Genomic DNA, 21,904 nt, shown 5'->3' with positions numbered 1-21,904 from the left:
ACATACACTGCATTTTTTTTTTTACTAAGTATAAATCCCCTCAGTTAGACAAACTGATACTCACCTGGTCAAACACATAAGAGGATATGTGGCACAAAATGCAACACAGAAGGCTCTGTCTGAGCACCAGGCAGCACTTCTGTGCTGTACAGGTGACAGGTCACTGGCACAGGCTGACCAGAAGCCATTGAGTCTCCTCCTTTGGTATCCTTCCAAACCCAACTCAACATGGTCCTCTGCACCTTGCTCTGGGTGCCCCTGCTGGAGCTGTGATTGGGCTAGATGGACCTAGGGGCTCCTTCCCAACTCAGTTGTTATGGGGTTCTGTAAATTCCTGTGAAATTATAGTGACTATAGGAAAGGTGTGGTAATGCAGTTTAATTGTTCTGCATTGTTGAAGTATAAATAGTGCGGTCTGGATGCTATCTCCAGTCCTCCAGACATAACACAGATCCTCAGTTAAGAAGTTATCTTCTGATATCTTTAACGTGTCAATTAGAAAAAAAAAAAAATCCAACAGCTGCAGTGTTACAGGAAGAGACCTTTATGGTACATGGTTGGCTGTCAAGCCATGATGAGAAGGTCGCAACAATGCAAACCTAGTTTATACTAAACTTCATTAGCACAGCATTCATGCCAAGAGCTTGTGTTATCCTTTTTACTACCAAAGAGTTTTCAATGCACACTGCTGAACTAGATTAGTTTCTAGATAAACATTTTTGATTAGACACTTGTGAAGCAATTACATCCAAACCAAAACATACGTACCATCCTTATTCTTGTATACTGTACAGCTATGATTGTCAGTGCTCTAAAAAGCACTAGTTCCTCTAAAGAGAAAACACTGTGAATGACTAGTTTCACTCATGCTAAATTTACACTGCGTGATGCAAGAACCCATCCTTTAAGTGTGAAAGCATGTGCAAACAGCTTTACTGAAATCACAAAGTTTCTCACCCAAATTCAAATCTGGCAAAGGCATAACTACAGTTGCAGTTCAGCAAGAATTTCTTTTCCATAGCAGTACTGCTTAAGCAGTCTGCATCCTTTCCACTGCTACCTGCTTGGATGAGAGAGTGCTACTATTACAGAATCAACTCGGCAAACAGCAACGATGCAGGTGGAAAACAAGGTGCAGCAGGAGGAAAAAAAAACCATCATTTTTAACCCAATTCTCTAACCAGTTCTCTAACCCGATTCACTAGAGATGCACAGCACAACTGCAGCAGCAACCTGCCAGCAGGAACAAACAGCTGGGACAGAAAGGGGTTTCCTACCTAAGCCAGCACTGCTGACAAAATACTAAACAATGAAGCGCACCTAATGTTATTACAGAAAGACTTAAAATGGTATCAAATCAGGTGAGACTTCAGACTGCAGTAAGGATCTCCAAAACAGCTGACTTATAACACGCATATGGTTTGTTTTTTTTATCCCAACCTCTTTATGAAAATAAAGGCATAACTCTTCTAAAAAAATGCACTCTTTTCCTTGAACTGAACAGAGCAAACCTTACAGTTGACCCATAGAACCAGACAACTTAGGGTTTTTTCTTTAAAAAATTGTTTGTTCGTGCAAACCGTGGAATAAAGTCTATTTTAGAGAGCATCAAAATGACACAAAACAGGAGAGGAGGAAAAAAGAGAAGAGAAAAAACACACACTAAATAAAGTTCAATTATATTACATTTATTTATGTAATTTCTGTACGCTTATTTCCTTACTTCTTTTCTAGAATCACAAACCTATAATACGTATCACTTTACTGACCGTATAAGGAACTACAGAGTGGGAAGTTACTTTTTCTACCTATTTAGTATTGTCAAGCAAAATGGATATTGCTAAATTTCACTGTTTTAGAACAGCTAAGCCATGCCACTATTGACATTCCCCTCCCTCCTCCAAAAGCAGAGATGCTACAGCAGGAGCTGCCCATCCCCAGCAGCATCACTGAAACATTCACCGTAGTTTGATGTCATTGAATTCCTATAGGCACATACTTTCTTCCTCATGTTAACACATACTTCCCACCTATAACTCCCTTAAAAGGTGACATCTCGTATGAAGGAATGAATGAATTTCTCTTAGAAATATAGTCATTTTAGTTAACAAGTTACTCATGACATAAACAGTAGTGTGTGACTGAAGTGGTAATTCAAAGCAGGCTATCTATGAGGGCTATAAACTAGTTTAGCCCATTTCATTTGCTCTCAGAGTTGTGAAATGCTTCTCAGAGCAGAGATTTTTCCATAGATGTCCTCAAAAACATCAATCATTTTATTTACAAAAGCTGTTTCTGCTCCTTATAGTTGAGAAAATAACTTCAAAACTGAAAAGTAAAAAACATGCCACTACATATTTTCATTCATCAGTTTAGGACTTCAGGTCGAAAATACGTCTCGAGACAGTGTATTATTCTTGCCTTCTGATCACTAACTTCCATTTTCTCTCGTCCTTCTATTTATAAAGCAGACTACCTACTTCTTAGAGACTTGGCCAGAAAGGAGTGCTCAGATCCATCAACTTCAACTTAACCTGTCCTAGAGCTACGACATCAACACGTACTGAAATGCCTCTGAATATCAGCATAAATTCAGACCCACAGTATACAAACAAAACTATGATACATTCAACACAGTCCAGCTTTGAAAGTGAGCCATCCTTATCAAAATTCATGTTACTTGGTTTTGACATTATTTGTCTCTTGTTTTAATTTTTTTTTTTCCTTTTTCCTTTCTAGTTCTGCCCTGAAGCATGAAAAACTTCCTATCATGCCACAATGTACATGTAACGGGATATGGAAATTAATTCATAGGTTATCATCTTGTTTTAATAAACATTCCTGTAATAGAATTGGTTAAAAATAGAGATAAAGTAGAGTAACTACTGTAAGATCTTACTCAGACCACAACAAGCTCTGTTAAAAAATACTTTATATACTTGAGAAATTATCTGTACAGCATGTTTAAATGAAATAAGATTATTTCTCCACTTCAACTGTAGCAGCACATAGTTTTTGACCTTAATTTCAAAGGCAATCTAAAGTTATACATTTCAAGTATATTTGTAACAACCTACATATGTTGGTTGCCCTGATCTGATACAGTAAGACCTTCTGTCTTGAAGGCTTCCAAAACATTTTACTACACGGAGATAGGCCCACCAATAGTGTTTGAAATAAAAGCAGACAAACAAACCAACTGTAGTTCTGTAAATAGATAGTGCTTTTATAAGACTTTGGTTAAGTGGTTTGTTCAAGCATTATACAGGCTTGTGTGCTTTTTAAATACTCTTTAAACTTTATAAACGCACCATGGTATAACTGCTGGTCAACTGATCCCCATACAGCAGCTCCCATCGACAGCTGCAATGCCACAATCTAATTTTACCTTTCATTATCTCAGAGATTCAGACTGTATATGTATACATACAGCTAGGTGCTCTTCCTTCATATGTTAACCATATGCCTGGATCTTAAAACAGACTTTATTTCCAGAGTCCCTGCATCTTCGTATCACATTTCTGATAGAAAAAGTGATAATAAAGAATTAGCACAGATATACTTCCCACTTTAATACAATATTTACCTTCTCAAGTTCCAGTTTAGGAAGCTTGTATATTTTTGCCTTGTATAACAAGAAACTAAATGAAAATATTTAGTTCTCAAACATCTGAATTTTCATTAATGCATCTGTCAAACTTCATCCATTTAGATGGGTTTTCCCATGGATGCTTGCTCAGGTATGTTTCTGAGACACCTGAACTAAAAGAAACAGTAAAAGGAAGAGATTTCTTCAGTTAAAAACACATTTTACCCATCCTGGAAGTCCCACAGAACTCTATGTAAAACTCTAAAATAAATTTCTAGCACTTAAAAAAAAAAAAAATCAATCAGCAAGTTATACATATCTTAAACCTTCCCAACAAGGCCACAGTCCACGCCATCATTCCGATGGCAAATCCACTACTGACTGTGAGAAAGATTACAATGACCATTATTTAGAGCACAGTTAGTTAAGAAGGCCGACATTAGATGAGAGAGTGGCCTCAGCTCTTAACTTTCTCTCTTCTTTAATTTCTTTTTTTCTTCTCTCAGGGAAATGAACAAGACAGTTTGTCTTATCATCAGGGTGATGATTTTTATGCAGGACAAGTTCTGAAGCTTCACGTTTATTTTAAGAGTTAAACTCAGTACTCTGTAAACAAGGTAGACACTGCCTCCCCACAAGGAGGGCAGGGGCTGATTAACAGCTTGACAATAGAAACCAAAGCAGTTTTGGCTCACAAACACAAAAGTAACTTTAAACATGTTCTTCAAAAGGGAAGGATATTTTATTTCTTTTTGTACAACTCAATCTCAGCACCTTACTGTTCTTCCTAGAAATCCCAAGAATAGTACTGAAACAGAAATGAAATAGTCATTTTGCTTTTCCCCTCCATTCACTCAATCACAGAACCTGAAGTTAAATTAAGTTTGTGGACAACAATACACTGGGAGGGAACTGCTGACTCCCTCAAGCGTAGAGAGGCCTTACAGAGAGATCTCAACAGGCCAGAGGGATGGGCAATTACCAACAGGATGAAGTTTAACAAGAGTTATCACCTGGGACTGGGAAACCCTGGATCTATATACAGACTGGGGAACAAAATACCAGAGAACAGCCCCCCCAGAAGCAATCTGAGGGGTTCCAGTTGGTGGCAAGTTGAACGTGAGTCAGCAGTGTGGAAGCCAAAAGGGTCAACAAAAAGTCAGTCAAAAGGGAACAGCACTGTGGTCAGGACAAGGAAGTCCCACTCTGCACCATGCAGCCTTGCCTCCAGCACTGCGTGCAATTTGGATGCCAAAATATAAGAAGGACATAAATCTACTAGATTGTCCAAGGGAGGGCTACAAAGATGTGGAAGGCTTTGAGGGCAAGGTGTGCTCAGCCCAGGAGCTGAGGGGAGGCCTCACGGCAGCTGCAGCTCCTCACAGGGAGCGGAGGGGCAGCGCTGAGCTCTGCTCTGTGTGACAGCGACAGGGCCCGAGGGAACGGCATGGAGCTGTGTCAGGGGAGGGGCAGCTGGGGGTTAGGGACAGGGGCTGCACCACAGGGCGGTGGGCATGGAACGGGCTGCACAGGGCTGTGGGCACGGCCCCCAGTGCCGGAGTTCAAGGAGCATTTGAACACTGCTCACAGACACAAGGCATGAATTTCTGGTAGTCCTGCGTGGAGGCCAGAGCTGGACTTGATCTTTGTGAATTCCTTCCAAATTGGAATATTATACGACTCTAAAAAGAGGGGGAATCCCCTAATTCTGAAACTACAAGTACCATGAATGCTCTTTCAGCTCTAGCTTGGAAATATAAAAACGAGCTCCATCACCTGCCAGTCATGTCAGTACAGACACACCACATTTAAAAATCTTTTTCAATATGCTTTCAAATAGCAGTTCAAATGAAGTTCAGTATCTTTGAAAATAAATTAACAGTGGTCAAGCTCAGGCTCCATGACAACCGGATCCACTCAAAAATTATAATGAATAAACTGAGTTATTTCATTAAAATAAGCATTCTTAAGCTGCAGTTCCACAAAAGCCAAAGCTTTTGCTTTAGGTTCGGTGGCTACATTCACATCCGCACCCTCCTTGTCCTCAGCCATTCAGCGCAGGCCCATCTCCTGCACCACTTCTGGCACCTGCCCCAGTCTTGTTGAGTCATTTCCGCAATTTAGCATGATGTAAAATAGTCACCTTTTCTGATAAGTTTCCTGCTGACTCTACACACACCAGAACCCAAGCTATCAGCTTAAAAATCTACACGGCAAATAAAAACCTAACAGACCTCTTTACTACTTGCAAACAGCTAATACATTTCTGCTCTGCACATAATACTTGATCAAGGAAAACTTTATTTGCATTTTTGCATCAAGCCTCTGATGCTCTGAACCTTTGACAGCTCATAAATCAGGACCACAAGTCCAGGTACTCGGTAGAGGATGTGAGCAGCCAAGCTGTAGAACTGGGCTGGGATAAGAGATGGGGTATTCTACTCACCGAGGGAGATCTTCATCATCATAGGTGTTTGCGTGACACAAAATAGAACTGTGATCCTTGCCTAAAAAGCTCATCATCTAAACAAATCAAGTTTGTGCACAGAAAAGCAAAAGTGGAGAGCTCACAAACTTCATCTGTCTATAATTACATTCATAATAATAGTGCATTTATATGAATACACAATAGTGCATACACTATGAATACAGTACAGGAGAAGTAAAGAACAGGCTAAGTAAAGCATTTCAGGTAGTACTTGCCAAATTGCCACGAAGCAGCTCGAAAACCATAGTTAACACCTGGTTTGATATCAATAGTTACAGACCCTACCTCTACTTCAAGAACACAAGTGATATGTTTACCGTCTTTTCTATATATAGTTCGTGTCTGTCATAATAGACTACATAAATAAACTTGAAGAAATAAATTTAATCAGGCATGCCAACCACAATATAATATAATAGCAAAATGAGAAAAAAAGAATGACTTCATCACAGCATCCACACTACTCAGCTTTTGGTGTTCCAGCCTAAATACTTACAGAGACATCTACAATATGACTTAAGTTCTAACTCAGGCTCTGTTTGACCAATGCAACGGTAAAGGAGATGTTTGAATTCTAAAGCAAAAGTGCTTCTATTCTGGATGACTGCAACATTAGGGGATGTGCCGTTAATAGGGAACATTATTCCTGCCATACTAGAGATACCAAGTTAGAGGGGCTAAAGAGAAACCCTGTTTCCAGAACTGAAGATACCTTTAGCATAAACACCACAGCATCTATTTCTTACCAATCGTACCTCATACATACAACTCAAATACATTTCAAAAAATATCAGAGCACTAGTAATTTTGCCATATAAATTAACAAACACAAAAACATATCATTTATCAAAGTCCTTCAGAAAAAATCTATTTTAATATAAAAATTACTTAGTTTTAAAGCTCTTAGCAAATAACTGACGGTTAAGTTGCAAACACTCTTATGTTCTATCCACACTCCCTACGTTTCATTCACATGTCATTCAGCACTCCTAACTTGGTGCTTGTCCTCTGTTTGCATAATTCACATAACATCTTCGTACAATAAAACATTATCCAGGAGCCATTTCCTACGAAAGGCATAAGTGCTGGTTAAATCACAGAATTTTTCTTTATCCTCTTCCTTTAAGGTAGATGAGCACACCAGTCACTGGATTGGACAGTCATGTTTCCTTTCCTTGCCCTGTCCCACGATTCTTTGATTCTTTCTTGTACAACAGCACGGATTAAATGGGTCTTGCGGACAGCCACCAAGAACATGTGAAACATCAGGTGCTTATATGTTCTCACTCAAAGCAAAAGATGAGTTTGTATTCTTTTCACACGAAGAACACGCTAAAGTGAGGTCCGTTTATAGCTCACGCGTGTTCTCTTACAGCTGAGGTCTCAATGATAAAGATTCTCAACACCCTCTACACACCCTTTGTTTAAACACCCTCAGTTTTAAACAATTCTCACAGATGACTAAAATAGCTCAGATGCTTAACTCCAGAACAAAGTTATGAGATGGAACTAATTCTGTCACAGGCATCTTGAAGAAGAACACCATTTACAAAATAGCTCTTAAATCAGAAGAGAGATCTTCCAGTGATAGCTTGGACGGTCAAGGAGCATATGAGCTATTAATGCTCTATCCTGGGAAAAACAGCATTGGGTGCTTAGAGCACAGTTTCAGATCTACGGGTGAGATTATGCCTTCCAGCTGAGATGATCCAACAGGCTGCCAGCGGCAGGGAGGGCAGCCCCTCTCCCTCTTTCTCAGGTGCAGTCGTATGCCCTATTCCTTGTGAAAGCTTCACTGTTTATTCACACTACAGTAAAACAGGATAACACAACAATCCGACCAAAAACTCTTCACATCTTTGTCAGGTTCACTTCCTGCTCTGGTTCAGCAAAAGGCAAGAAAAACTTAAAGCTAGAACAGAAGTTAGAACAGGCCTTCCTGCGGCAAAAAGATGTTAGTTCAATTTACGCCCCATTACCTAACTTCACACAAGTGCATGGCTTCACAAGCTGATGAAACTCACAGCTCCTACTCAAAAGAAAGGCCCACGTCACAGGCAAAACTCACCTTCCTGGCGCTCTTCCACCTCATGATGAAACAGTTTAGGTAGCTAATCTAGCAGTAAAGTTCTTACCTTTGTTTATATCATTAGGCTGTTGCACTTAGCTTCTTAAACTAGCCCAGCATGAAAAAGCAAAGCAAAGGTGCTAACCAAGAGCAATTGCAAGTAACGCAGGACCAAGGGAAAAAGCAGACACGGTTCCTTTCAATCTGGTTTAGGCTGCTGTCAAATCAGCTCCATCATATAACCTATTTTAACTTCTGATTGCTGGTTCCCCCTAACACACAGGCACCAAAGAGGTAGGTGTTGCCACAAAGACAGCTTCAAGTCCATCAGAGGATGTAGGTGAATTCCCCACCTCCTAAGTCAGCTTTGAAAGTAGGAAGTTACCTCATGAGCATGATACATGAGTTACAGTAATCTCCCATGCCTAGAACATCACAAGGCACTCCAAAACTATGGTAAAAAGAAGGCTAAGTAAATCAACAAAAAAACGCACAAATGGGTTTTCCCTTCTTTGTTCCTTCAGTGTAATGAATAAATAAAGATGAATAAATAAATGATTCCAAATTTACCTCACATCATTCACTCCATAACTACAGCCCAATTTATTAGAATACAGACCACTGCCAGCTCCAAAATTTAAGAAAATACTAATCATACTAACAATTATTTTCAACTTAACATAATTCAGTATGGTTAAATTCCATCTGCAGTTCTTTTACCATGGCCTTATTCCCCAGTTAAGGAATCACTGACCTAGAAAACTCTCATTGAGGAAGGAGATGAATTAACAAACTTCAATAAATTGTCATGTAATCTACCGGTGAGGTCAAAATACTTATTTTTCAGATTTAAAACTGTGGGGTCTCCTTTTATAGTTTTGTTGTAGCCTCCATTCCTTCCATTAAACACAGTTTTGATATATCCGAAGGACATACTATACTACATAGGTTACCAAGCAAATGCTTGGTGAATTTTAACTGATACGATAAGCCATTAAGAAGAATTTGAACACGCCATTCAAGTGCTACGTGCATATGTATGTGGATGCATGCCCACATGGAAAGAAAAGCCAGTACAGACAATGGGTACACATCAACTAACAAAAACTTTACTGGGCTACATTTATTATAGACATTTCATAACTCCATGTCCCTATAAAATAGGGTTGCAGGCAGTGCATTGGAGACTCCAGAATGCTTGTTGGGCCAGATAAAAATCACTTTTGCTATTAAAAAAAAAAACAATCACCATTAAGCTCAGAGCATATTCATCATAATCTAATTAAACTTTCTTCGAATTTCAGCCAGTAATTCCTCACCAAGCCTTCACCTTTCAGTCAAGCTATGGTACGCCCCACAAAAAGACCTCATCATTTAGAAGTTTTCAAAGATCAAGAAACTGTGATACCCTTTCATCAAATTTAAATAATTGTCAATTAGCATTAAAACAGTATTATTTCCTGCCTCGTGATATCAAAAACAAGGCCCTTCTAGTGTGGAGAATGTTTTATGAATCTAGCAAAAGTTGCAGTGACCTCATCATAAGACAGTAACTTCTCTCCCTTTCTTTCCCCCTCTCTCTCATTCTCTTGCTCACCCTTCCTCTTCCCCTCTCTCAACTCATGATAAGTGTGAGAGTTTGATTTTGCTCAGACGACAGTATAAGAAGTCAAGAAAGAAGGAGCACATAGGAGGGCCATGGGGGGCATTCTGCCCACATTCCTCCCTTTCCCAATCCTCACTGCTCTAACACCAATTGATCCATAAGAAAACCAACTTCAATCAGGCCTACTAACCTGGTTTCACAAGCAAAAACACACATTATTTGAATAAATATGTAGAATTTTAGTATAATAAAGGTTTAAAGAACTCAGAAACTTGTAATTTTTTAATAACTTGTTACATTATTGTTCTGAACGTGTAGACCAAGCTTAGACTGTCAACCTGAGATAATGTTGTTTTGAATCCCTTTTTTTGGTGTGGTCGCTATGAAGATGATGTATGGAATTTATTTTTTAATGTTCTTTGATAGCAGCCATAAGTCCAAGAAAAAAAAAAATCTCTCATCAATATAAAAGCTCAGAAAAAAAAAACTCTCATAGAGGCCCTCCAGATGAAATTTGGTTTCAGCTTTGCTGAAGTCTGAATGCCAAATAGAAGTTGTTGAAACTTTGGGATTATTTATGGCACTATTCGGGAGCTCCAGCAGTTCCAGCATCCAAATACTGAGCAGAAATTGATGAATCTAATGCTCTCCACAGCACTAACACTGATCAAATTATCCACTTACGTAACTCTAAAAGAAATACTATGATTTTACATCTTTCTTATTACTTAATAGTATCCCCACAAATGTCAGAAGTTGTAAACGTTTTGTCCAGAGAAGTTTGATTTGCTGAAGCACAAAGACGGACAAAGCAGGAAGCTCTGAAACGCGGAATAATAAACCCAAAGGAATTCCAGGAAAATGAGAAATAAGGTTTTACAAAACGTGCAATGGATTGTTGCAGAAGGAAGGGAGATGTCAGTCACTCAACACTGCGGTACCTAAATCATTATTTGACTGAGGAACCTCAACTAATCCTAGAAACTGAGCAATGCCACATTGTTTATCTTATGCAAGAAGTCTTCTGCCATGAAAAAGCATGCATAAAACAAGAATGAGGAACTCAGTTTACTTAAAAGTAGACTGGAACAAAACCAAGAGCAGAACAGAAGATGGATGGGGTTAAAAAAAAAGACAAGACAAATCACTGAGGAGGCATAACAGTTATGAGTAATACTGTTATTTATTAACCAAGTCAGAACCAAACTAGCATTTCCAAAGGCAACTATTGTAATCCAGAATAGTGTTTGCTTATTAGCACGTACATCCTAATAGTAGGCTGCTTTCTACCCCGACTTAGAGCAGTTGCCCTAACAAAACAAACATCTGCAAGCTCAGAGAGTTTTAGTGCTTCCTCATGTAAGAATGCAAAAGTTAAGATGTTGTACGCCAGAGTTAGAGTGCAGAAAGCACGCCTTGCATACAGCAGACTTCAGGTCCAGTTGACCTAAGAAAAGCAAAGGAGATGGAAAGAAATTTCTTTTCCCCTTGTTACAAAGTGTGTTACCTGATCTTCCACGTTTCTATTTAAATTTACTTTGGGTTATTAAGATGCAGATGAAATCACAGCTCAGATATTGAGGAATCAATACTCTTACCTATTTTCTCAACTAACAGGTGAACGGTTAGCAACAAAATTTCAATAACTCGAAGAAGAATATTACAAATCTGAATACACAGAGTGGAACAACAACATAAATCCAGCAGCTCAGGTCATGTATTTAAGAGAACAAGCAAGCATGGAATTTCCAAAGGAACTGTTTGTTTGAAAACATAATCAGAACCTTTTATAACATCAGGAGAAACATTTTTTATGTCTCCAATGTACAGCAGAACCAGAAAACCTAAGCTTTTCTACTCCCCAATTTCCCTTTGACATCAGTAAGTTATGTTCATACTCTATACAGGGAGCTGAATATACAAATGTTATTAGAACATGAACTTCAGAAACTTCAGTTCATCTTTCAGTTTGTCCAAGTAGGAACAATCCATATTTTGTGTGCACATACCTACTATATGGCAGCATAGAATTCAATAAAAAATTTGGAGGGGCATGAGATTGAGAAGAAATCAATACGCTGCACTGCTTTGTGATAATATTGGGGGGAAAAAAGTAAATAAAATTAAAAACCTGGTTTCTCAGCAGCTTTTCTTTAAAAGTTGAAGTGTTACTTCCTTTCTGAAGTGCTGTTCTCACAAGAAGCAAGTGAAAACAAAAGAAAAAGAGACAGCAAGAAGGATGAGAGAACACTGAGTAAGAAAGAAAAAGAGGATCTTAGGAGAGAAGCACTAAAAAAGGATGCAAGATGAGAAAGGCATAAGCATAAGTCAGAAAAGAAAAAGGACTAAGTGAGAGGGAGAAAGAACCTGAGTAATAGTAGAAGCAAAAAAGACTGCAAGAAAACAGCTGAAATAACAAAGTGGTCAGGAGAGTTAGAACAAGAAGTTGTTATCAAGAAAGGCTGCTAGTTTTCATGCATGCTAGAGCGCACGCAAGCAGGACAGCATCAGAGTGGGAATAAGCACGTCAGTTTGAGATAACAAGCGAAAGTTGGAGAGGAAGAGTGCAAGAGAAGCGGGGCGGGGAGGGTGGGTAGCGTGCATGTGCGTGTCTGTCTGTCTGTCAGAGCAGCGATTTACTACAGGAGGGGTGGCAAAAATTCCTCAGAATGATGTTCTCCATTAAGTAACAGAGCTATCAAAGCCAGCTAACCAACCCCTGCCACTCTTAGGCACCCTGCTGCTGTCCACCCACACAACCCGTTCCATTATCTTGTCAAATGTCTCAGCAGCAGCACAGTATACTGGGCCTAGGAACCGATCTGACTGAAAAGTAACCTGATTCTCCACCCCCACACACACCCAAATGTTATATATATAAAATTATGTATTTCAGCCAACTCTGTTTCCAAGTCTGATTCACTGGTTGGTCTTACAAACAGCTGTGCCAACACAAAGCAGGTGGGAACAAGCAGCCAGAATCTGAAGAGAGGGGGAACTGCTTAAGCTGCAGTTGCCTTCAGAGAACTGCTTGTTGCACACTCTGCCTTAGAAACTGCTCTCAATAATCCAACCCAAAGTGCTTCAGCGGCAGTACATATTACAGCAGGATCAGTATGCTAACACCTATGCCGTAAAAACAACGCATATTACACCATCAGATTTAAGTTCTGTTCGTGTCCCACAGCCCTTCTAAATTAAACATTAAAACAAAGAGATGTGTTTTTCATAGTTTTGCTTCTTTATCTGTTATTTCAGATTTGGCATAGATACACTTGGAGGGAAAGCAAGGTAGGAGAGGAAAGTGGGGAAATAATCAATATCGCCTATGTTTTCCTCTGGATGTACTATTCTGCATGGTGCTGCCCTTCAGCATTCTCTGAACACTGAAATAATGCACCAGTGTGCTGTCTTGTTCCATGCCAGAAGACTCAACTTATTCAGATGAGAAAGAGGTAATTAAGTATTCTTGAACTTCACCCAAACTTACAGTGTAGTACCAAAAGACCAATAGTTTCAATCTTTATCAGCTTCTGTCATTTGATTCCTCCTATCTGCCACCACTACTAAGCGATGCTCCAAGAACGTTGAGACAAGTCTGCTCAGCTGAAACTAGAACAGGTTATTACTGTGGAAGAGTCATGACTAAGACACAAAGCCAACTCTGCCTCCCAAAAGCCAACCAAACCAGAGCATACAGAAGTGTGGCTTACACAACTATTATACACTGGCACAAGTCATCCACCATTCTCCAAACCATTCACTCTCAAGCAGCCGACCCACAAAACCAAGAACTCACTCCTGTCAGAGGCAGTAGCAACCTGTTAGGTCAAGTAATAGAGGTGGCAAGTTCTGTGCAAATAAAATGTTCCCATTACAAAAACTGTGCAAATCCCATGTATGCCTCTTTCTCCTATGTGAAAGAAGTTTTATAAGTTTCATAAAGACTAAGAAGTTAGATGCTTAAATTAAGGTGGGCACAATATACTGCTCTGTCTGATTTTGCAATACAATCTACTTTCATAGTTGAATGCTGTTTTGTTCACTGAACAGACACGAGGAGAGTGGCACACAGAAAACAAAGTTACACGGTATGTGCCAGCTATACAGTAAATGATACTATTACTGAAACACTCCACCGGTTCTTCCAGAAATTGAAGGATGTGTACCAAACAGGGCAAGAGACTGAAAGTCAAATCAATTTAATTATTTTTCTTAAAACACACAACCTCCTTTCAAGAAAAAAAAAATGAGTTCCAACTCTAATGCTCTCAAATTTCCCAACAGATCCTAAGTTCCAGGAGCAGACCACTATCTGGAAATGCTGAGTCACACTCCAGCCTTAAGAGACTGCTTCTGTGAGTTACAAAGCACTCAGAATATAAGCTTGAGACAAATGCAACTGTAACTACTTAGCATCCTGCTATTAAGACATAAGATGCCTAAACTCCTAACCTCAGCTCCACCCTTTGCATCACAGTATAACTTTGGGCAAGTCACTTTACCTTCATTTTGTTTTCATTTCCCTTGCTAAAAAATACCTGTGACTAAGCTGCTTATCTCCTGTTAGCAAGGCAAAAACTGCTTTCTGTATAAGCAAAACATACCAAAAAAAATAAAAGTTAAAGGTTTTCCTTCCATCAGCTTTGGTATTAATTTTCCTGTGTGTTATATCCTAATCACTTAAGAAACATCTCATCCACATGACGCTAAAAAATCTGAATGAAACAAGAATGAATCAAGACACTAAAAGCAAGAAGTAGTCTTCCCATTTCTGCCTCTGAGTTCTTGACTCAGTTTGGGAATCTTTATGGATATAGTTGAGTCAAAGACAGCTCCACAGATGCTCGCGCGATTAAAACGTAAGGAGAAATACCATGATTACAACACATGGGATACAATGCGTGCCTGTTTCCTCAAATGCACAAAGAGCCTGGCACTGCCACAGCGGAAGCTTACAGGTTCTATAATGACCATTAACACATAAGTAGGAAATTATACTCTGAGCCCACTGTATGCTTGCTAAAAATGCAACTCAAGCTTGCCTCGCCTCATACTACAGATCTCAAGTTTTGTTTCATGCAAACAAAATTTTGCTCTAACATACAAAATTTAAAGTTAAGATCAAAGAAGTAGCCGTAGTTCAGAGAAAGAGAACGAAAGCAAAGCATATAAAGAAGTGCATATAGGAAAGTATCAAGGACAAGCTTTTCATATACGGAAGTCTAAAATTGACACTCTTCACTCTTGTATAGGAATAATTACATTATTCTCACATCTCAACAAAGTCTGGTAGGAACTACAGTACTCAAAAGCTTTAGAAAAGAGTGAGGAGGATAGTATGGTGAAACAGTTTCAGGTATATAGCCCTAAGAGGATACTTTTGAAGGAAAAGACCAAGATGTGATAAAGATACATAAAATGACAAATAACACAAGGAAGGTCAATTAAGTCCACTCTTTCAGAAGAGATTTATCTCCTTAGATGTATTTTAAACAAGCATCGAGAAAGTCGGAGATCTTTTTCTTTCCATCTGCTACTTAAATAAAAGCCGCACGCCCTACAAATTCTTAGTTTATTGCAAAACAAATTGCAGACAGATCACTGATCATCCCTAATGCTGCTAAGGGCAAAGCACCACATGTATACAGTGACAGTTTCAAAAGACCTGTTAAAAACATGACTATGTCACATACATACATCCCTTTTCCTCACATGCAGAACACTGAGACGAATGTTTCTATATATGACTATATACATTTTACCTTCTGATTTCACTTCCATGCTAGCAGCAGTAAAACTGAAACAAACACATTTTAAAATGCTTCAGTTGACTTGGAGCAAATTTTTTTAAATAAATTTTGCAAAACAGACAATGATTTCCAAACACGGAACCTGAAGTTTGTGAACTAACAGTTGACTTGTTTGTGAGCTTGACTGGCTGCTGTAACTCCACAGAGATACATACATGAAGGTTCTGATGGGCAGAAAGAGTGAAAGTTGACTCAAATGGAATGATGTGGAGTCCGCAAATCACAACTGTGTCAAATACACAAGGGAAAATGTCATTTAACAAACCCTACAAAGCCAGGAAAGAAACCCACTTGTAGGGGCATCACACATCATTCATGATTCCCACTCACATCTCTAGGTTACTAAAATTTAGACCACCATCGAACTTTTGTACAACAGCAGCGGACTATCAGCCAACAATCCCTCACAGCCTTCTGTATTTGCATGAGGAAACAGCGACCAAACCAAAAACGCGTGCATTTGCACAGCACTGTAATCAGAAGGCCATACAGAAGAACATCAGGAATGAACAGGTACGCCTCTTAAAGTCATGAAATCAAATGAAGAAAGTAGGAATATTAACTTTATGTTGCACAGTACAAAACAAAATGGAAATCTGATCCCAGCAAAGGTCTCCAAGCAGTACAACAATGCAAAACCAAACAGTTTTAACTACGCCCTTACGATACAACATTCAACCACAGTTTTTAACACAGTATCACATGTACTTTTTCCAGCCAGCCTTCAATGTAAATGCATCATTTATGACGCTGTCTCTAGTAGACACAGCTCACAGAAGACGTTACTCACTTAGAAACTAGGCTTGTAACACTCTGTGTATATTAAAAATAATAAGCCATCAAGGAAAGTTTGAGGAGATGTAAGGGTCACTCAGTATGAAGCTGCACTAACTGCATTGTGAAGTGCCCTCTCCCCAGAGTTGCACCTACCAACACTTTTGATTTCGGAGGAAAGAAAAATGTGTGGCAAGTTTGTAGCCTTAGCATACACAGAACTTGACTTGAGCAAAAACCTGACTTGAGTGGGAAGACACAAACAGATAGACAAACATGTTGATGTTCAACATTTGGGGTAATGTTCATTTTTCCGCATAAGGCCTGCCATAAAAATCCCAACTTTTGAAGGCACTCTGTGACACCGACAGGAAAGTCACCCTAAATACAAGAAACACAGGACTCTAAGCTTATGAACAACATGCACTCAGCTGCGTTATCCCAGAAGCGTCATCTACTACTTGTAGGATGTAATCTCTACAGAAGGGGAATCTCCCAAGATCTTCCAGCAACAATCACTTCTTGCAACATTAGCAAAGACATCAATACATTTTAAACACTAACTTGCAATTTTTGGCAGACCATTAAATTAATGCCTCCCTATCCACAAATTAGAAAGAATAACAGAAAGAAATCAGAACCAGACACGATCCAGGAGAGTTACTAAGAGCTTTCCAGATCAATTGGATTTTGAAAGAGAGTGCATTAAAAACTTATTTGCCTGCAATCAAACACACATCCTACATGTATTGCATTTATAGATCTTGTAAAATCATATTTTAAAATGAGAATATATATGATTATGTATTTATAAGGCAGTAGTATTTCTTCTCTAAAGGAAGTGGATGCACTCTGCTCTGATTGGCTCCTCAGCACAGATCCACTGGCAAAGAGAATCAAAAGCAATAAAGTAATGTACGTAGCTCGCTGTAACACAAACGAAGATTTGAGCACGCGGAGATGAACAGGATACCAAAACGACAACCTGTGTTTGAAGCCAGAAAGCCAAACACGGATGGGCAATAGGTTTTCAGGTCACTAGCATTTAAAAGTTTCTTTTAAAAGTTTTACAGACATGTTGGATTTAATCACTAAAATATCTTTACTTTTGCTTATGCCAGCTGTCATTGTACTAGCTGGATTTTTTGAGTAACTCATCAAAATTCACCCTGAATGTTTTCAACTATGTTTTGAAAGAATAACTGCCATCAGAAACCGATTTGTACGTTTCCATTACTCTTGTTTCACTATCCAAACAGTTATTAAAGTGACAGAGGAAACTTTTCAACACATAGACATATTAATACATTATTAACCTTTCCTTTAACTGACTCAAAACTCCATTTACCTTTATTTGCCTCTGGGGAAAAAGAAAAAAAATAAGAAAAATAGAAAGCTTTCGAACTTTATGTAACACAAATGGAAAGCTTGGTTTCTCACAGCTGGAACAAAACACTGACACTTAACAGAGTTGATTTCACTTTCAGTTACACAGTTTCACTTTCAGGTACTAAGTGCTACAGATCCTAGAAACAATGCAAGGACTATGCTAACCACTAAGTGCTAGCTTATGCTATGTTAATTACAAAAACATTTTCACTGCTTTTGAATTTAAGAAATGCTATGTTCACAGATGAAAGAAAACTGATTACGTCTGTCACACAAGTCAACTGAAGTAGCTACTAGCTAACTACTACTTCATAGGCTCCATAGTATTTATATTGCACAGGCTCAGGAAAGCTGTCAGGGAACTCTCTCCTGCATCTGCCAAGCCTTCCAGAGAGAAGGGAAGGGAAGGGAAGGGAAGGGAAGGGAAGGGAAGGGAAGGGAAGGGAAGGGAAGGGAAGGGAAGGGAAGGGAAGGGAAGGGAAGGGAAGGGAAGGGAAGGGAAGGGAAGGGAAGGGAAGGGAAGGGAAGGGAAGGGAAGGGAAGGGAAGGGAAGGGAAGGGAAGGGAAGGGAAGGGAAGGGAAGGGAAGGGAAGGGAAGGGAAGGGAAGGGAAGGGAAGGGAAGGGAAGGGAAGGGAAGGGAAGGGAAGGGAAGGGAAGGGAAGGGAAGGGAAGGGAAGGGAAGGGAAGGGAAGGGAAGGGAAGGGAAGGGAAGGGAAATCAATTGCAAACTGTTAAGACACAAATAGTGATTGGGTCACTGAAATTCTATGGGCATACTTAGTCACCTCAAAGATATTACTAATTACACATCAAATACATCTTTCTGGAAGGAACAATTGTTCCTAAAGATGTTGTTTTGGTTTTCCCCCCAGTGTTTTTAAAATATTAACAGACTATAATTCCCACAACTTTCCCCTTGAAGGATCCACCAAAGCGAGGAAGGAAAATGAGAGCATTCCTCTTCCCAAAGTATGCTTGACTTTCTTCACCAGTCTTGAGTTTACACGGAAAGATGTGTTCGTTCAGAAAGGTTTTCATATTATTTCAAATGGTCTCAGATCAAAAAAAAGATGCCTCACTAATCAGACAAGTCTAGTTAGTGGAACAGTTACTACATATTAGGGGGGAAAAAAAGTTTCTTAAACTCTTGCTGGAAAAGGAAAAGAAATGAAATTGTAAAGTAAGTTAACAAATAATCTATTGTATTCAGTTATAAAGACAAAAGCAGCAATTCTCTGTAAATAATCCTATTCTACAACAACAAGATCTATTTACAAAAGGATTTCAGTAGTGATAGGAGTTTTCCATGCTTCCATAAAACAAAGGTATCAGGAAGGCTTTTGACTTCACTTTAGAAAATAGTTGTCCAAATGGCATTAAAAATGACTGCAGAAAGACTAACGAAGAACATCAGCTGTAACAACTTCAACCCTGACTGCAGGACTACAGGTTGGAAAGCACCTGAAATAAAAACACTTTAAGAGGAACGCTGAATAGAGAATCTAATTATAGCAACAGAACTTGCTTCTTTGCTAAGAGTCACCACCCATTTCAGTTCAGATAAAACTACAAAATGCCATCACAGCAAATAAGGGATAGTTCTTCATGAGTTTTATTAACTGGTCTTCTTGCACACAACCACACAAGCAGGTGTTTCATACACATTAGCATAACCTATTTGGGACTTTCACACTTTGTAAAGCACTCATGAACTTATTTGAACTAAAATGACAAAAAAAAACTCACAGTAAATTCATTAAGGCAAGGCCTAACAATACAGTTAACCCAGACCCATTTCTTTCCAAGGCCCTACCGGAATCAAGATGTGACATACATGTTAGCAGCTATGTCCTAGTTAAGAGTAACTTTAAAACCTTAGTTTTTACTTGATGCCAGTCATGTTTTTCTCCATTGCATAAACCATCCACCAGCGTGTTGGAAGTTACAGTCATCATATGCTAACTCCTAGTCCATTCAAAGCCCACATGCTTTAAAAATTGATAAATTCCTGATTACTACATCCTTATTTTACATTAGTAAGATTACACTATCCATAAATTGACACTGAAATAGAGAACACTTGGCTGCTATTAGGTAAAATTATCCTTGTTGCTTCTTCTCTGTAACTGTCCAACACTGGGGGAAGGGATTCCAATGACAAATTCCAAATTCACCTGAGTACTGATTCAGGAACTGGAATATTACAATAAACTTTCTTACCTATTAGCCTGGAAACAATATTAAACTACCCTAATGCGTGCATACACAACAATTTAAGAGAAGGGATTGCACCCTTTTCGTGATTTGAGACGACTGCACTACTGGACAGCTCAGTCAAAAATGTTCAGGAAATATGACTGAAGCTCAGTAAGCTTCATAAACTCTAATTCGTAGGACAAATGTAAATCCAATATATGCACTCTACTTCACACCATGAATGAAAAGGCTCCAGTTCTAAGTATTTTGTATAAGCAAAAAACATGAAGCGCAGCCTACAAAACTAGTCTACATACACACACACACACACTGAGTTCACATGATACAGGTAGATAATAGTTACAAATACTAGCTCGTATTCAGAGTTATTTTCAGCGTTATTATTCTAATTCTATAAAGTATAATTAATTTTCCAAAAATATGCAACCTACAGAGGTTGGGGGGGGGGGGGGTACAGATAAGGAGAAACAAGTTCTACCAAAACTTCTTCAGGCTACATTATTCTAATGTGGTAAGTTACATTCTGCTCAGTTACTCACAGATAATAAAGTACCACTACAAACAAAACACTGGTTTATTTATCCTCAGACATTACTGATAAATTCTTCAGCTCTACCAATACAATGACCAAACAAGCTGTTAACTTATCCAGATCCCCTACAACGCTTAAAGCCACGTAAGAGCTACTGTGTGCACCTACTGGCAAAAGTTACCTGCACGCTCCCACTGGGACTAGAACAGTAGGTAGTCCAAAACATTCCTGTTCATTTATTTCATAGTCAGATATTCTGCCTTTGTTAATTTCAATTTTAAAGAACAATGAATGTTTATTTCCACCGACGACTGTGGAGTAACAGGAGAACTAAGTAACAGCAGCAATCTAGACACATGATCAAAGGACCCCTACATGGCTTTTGGGCAGACTAAACTCTAAACTTCAAAGCTGACCGAAACTCAAAAATGCACCAATTTCGAAATTCCAAATTACAGCACTTCTAATTGTGTTTTCTGATTTTGCGGCAACGGGAGGGAACGCCACTCCGGAGAAAGAACCCCTTATACATCAGAGGAGGTCTCTGGTACCTCCAGCAGCACAAAGCTCCATTCCTACCGGCCTGCAGCCAGCTGCTGACACCCCGCAGGTCCCCGTGCGCCGCTCAGCCGCCGCTCCTCGCGCTCCCCAGCGCAGCCCGATGACAGCGGCCTCCCGCAGGTACTCCTGCCCCGGCCTCAGCTCCCCACGACCCCCGCAGAAGGCGCGGGCAGGGCCACCACAACAGGTGCCCGCCGCGCTGACGGCCCCGCTCCTGCCACCCTCATCTCCCCGCTGCCAGGCCGGGCCGAGACCCCGCTCCCGCCCACCGCAGGGCGTTGCGCATCAGAGCGAGAGGAACCGGGCGAACTCCCTTCCTTCATCCCCGCTCCCGGGGCCCGGCTCGCTCGCAGCCCGGCAGCCTCTCCCGGACACCGACGGGAAAAGGGCCGCAGAGGCCGCAGCCGCTGCCCCGGCCTGTCCCATTAGGGGGCGGCGGAGGGGAGGGCGGGGAGGAAGGGCAGTCCCGAAGCCCGCAGCGGCTCCGCGCCCCGCCAGCGCCGGGCAGCGGCCCGCCGGGCCCCGCGCTCTCCCCGCCGCCTCTCTCTAAGATGGCAGCGGCGCTGCCCCCTGCGCTGCGCCCCCTTCGACCGCGCCGGGCCGGGAGGTGGCACCCGCCGGTCCCGCTGCGCAGCGCCCCGCCGCCGGCTCACTCACCGTGCGAGCCCCGCGCTCCGGCCCGGCTCCTCCCGGCGGCGGCCTCGCCTCTCCTTTCCTCTCCTGCTGGTGCGGCGGGCAGAGCGAGAAACGAGCGCTTCTTCTTCTTTCCCCGGCCTCGGCCCGGGGCCCCGGCGCGGCGGCGCCTCCCTCTTGCGCGCTCCGCAGTCCGTCCGGCCGCCCCGCCGCGCTCGGGCCCGCACGGCCGG

General features: G+C 40.5%; 1 protein-coding gene across 2 annotated transcripts in view; it reads right to left on the bottom strand.

Annotated features, from left to right (window-relative positions):
* DYRK1A (dual specificity tyrosine phosphorylation regulated kinase 1A) overlaps positions 1–21,828 on the bottom strand; it is an 85,182-nt gene extending 63,354 nt beyond the window's left edge. Inside the window, exon 1 of one of the 2 annotated variants that reach the window (NM_204550.2) lies at positions 21,696–21,828. The gene's annotated coding sequence lies outside the window, so the exon portion shown is untranslated. Of the gene's footprint in view, positions 1–21,056; positions 21,283–21,695 lie in introns of those variants that run through there. The other variant, XM_046900687.1, reaches the window with a different exon arrangement.
* Between the last annotated feature and the right edge of the window lie 76 nt (positions 21,829–21,904).

The sequence above is a fragment of the Gallus gallus genome, chromosome 1 (genome assembly GCF_016699485.2).
Source record: "Gallus gallus isolate bGalGal1 chromosome 1, bGalGal1.mat.broiler.GRCg7b, whole genome shotgun sequence".
In the NCBI taxonomy this organism is placed as follows: domain Eukaryota; kingdom Metazoa; phylum Chordata; class Aves; order Galliformes; family Phasianidae; genus Gallus; species Gallus gallus.
This window is presented reverse-complemented; position numbering and strand designations above follow the sequence as displayed.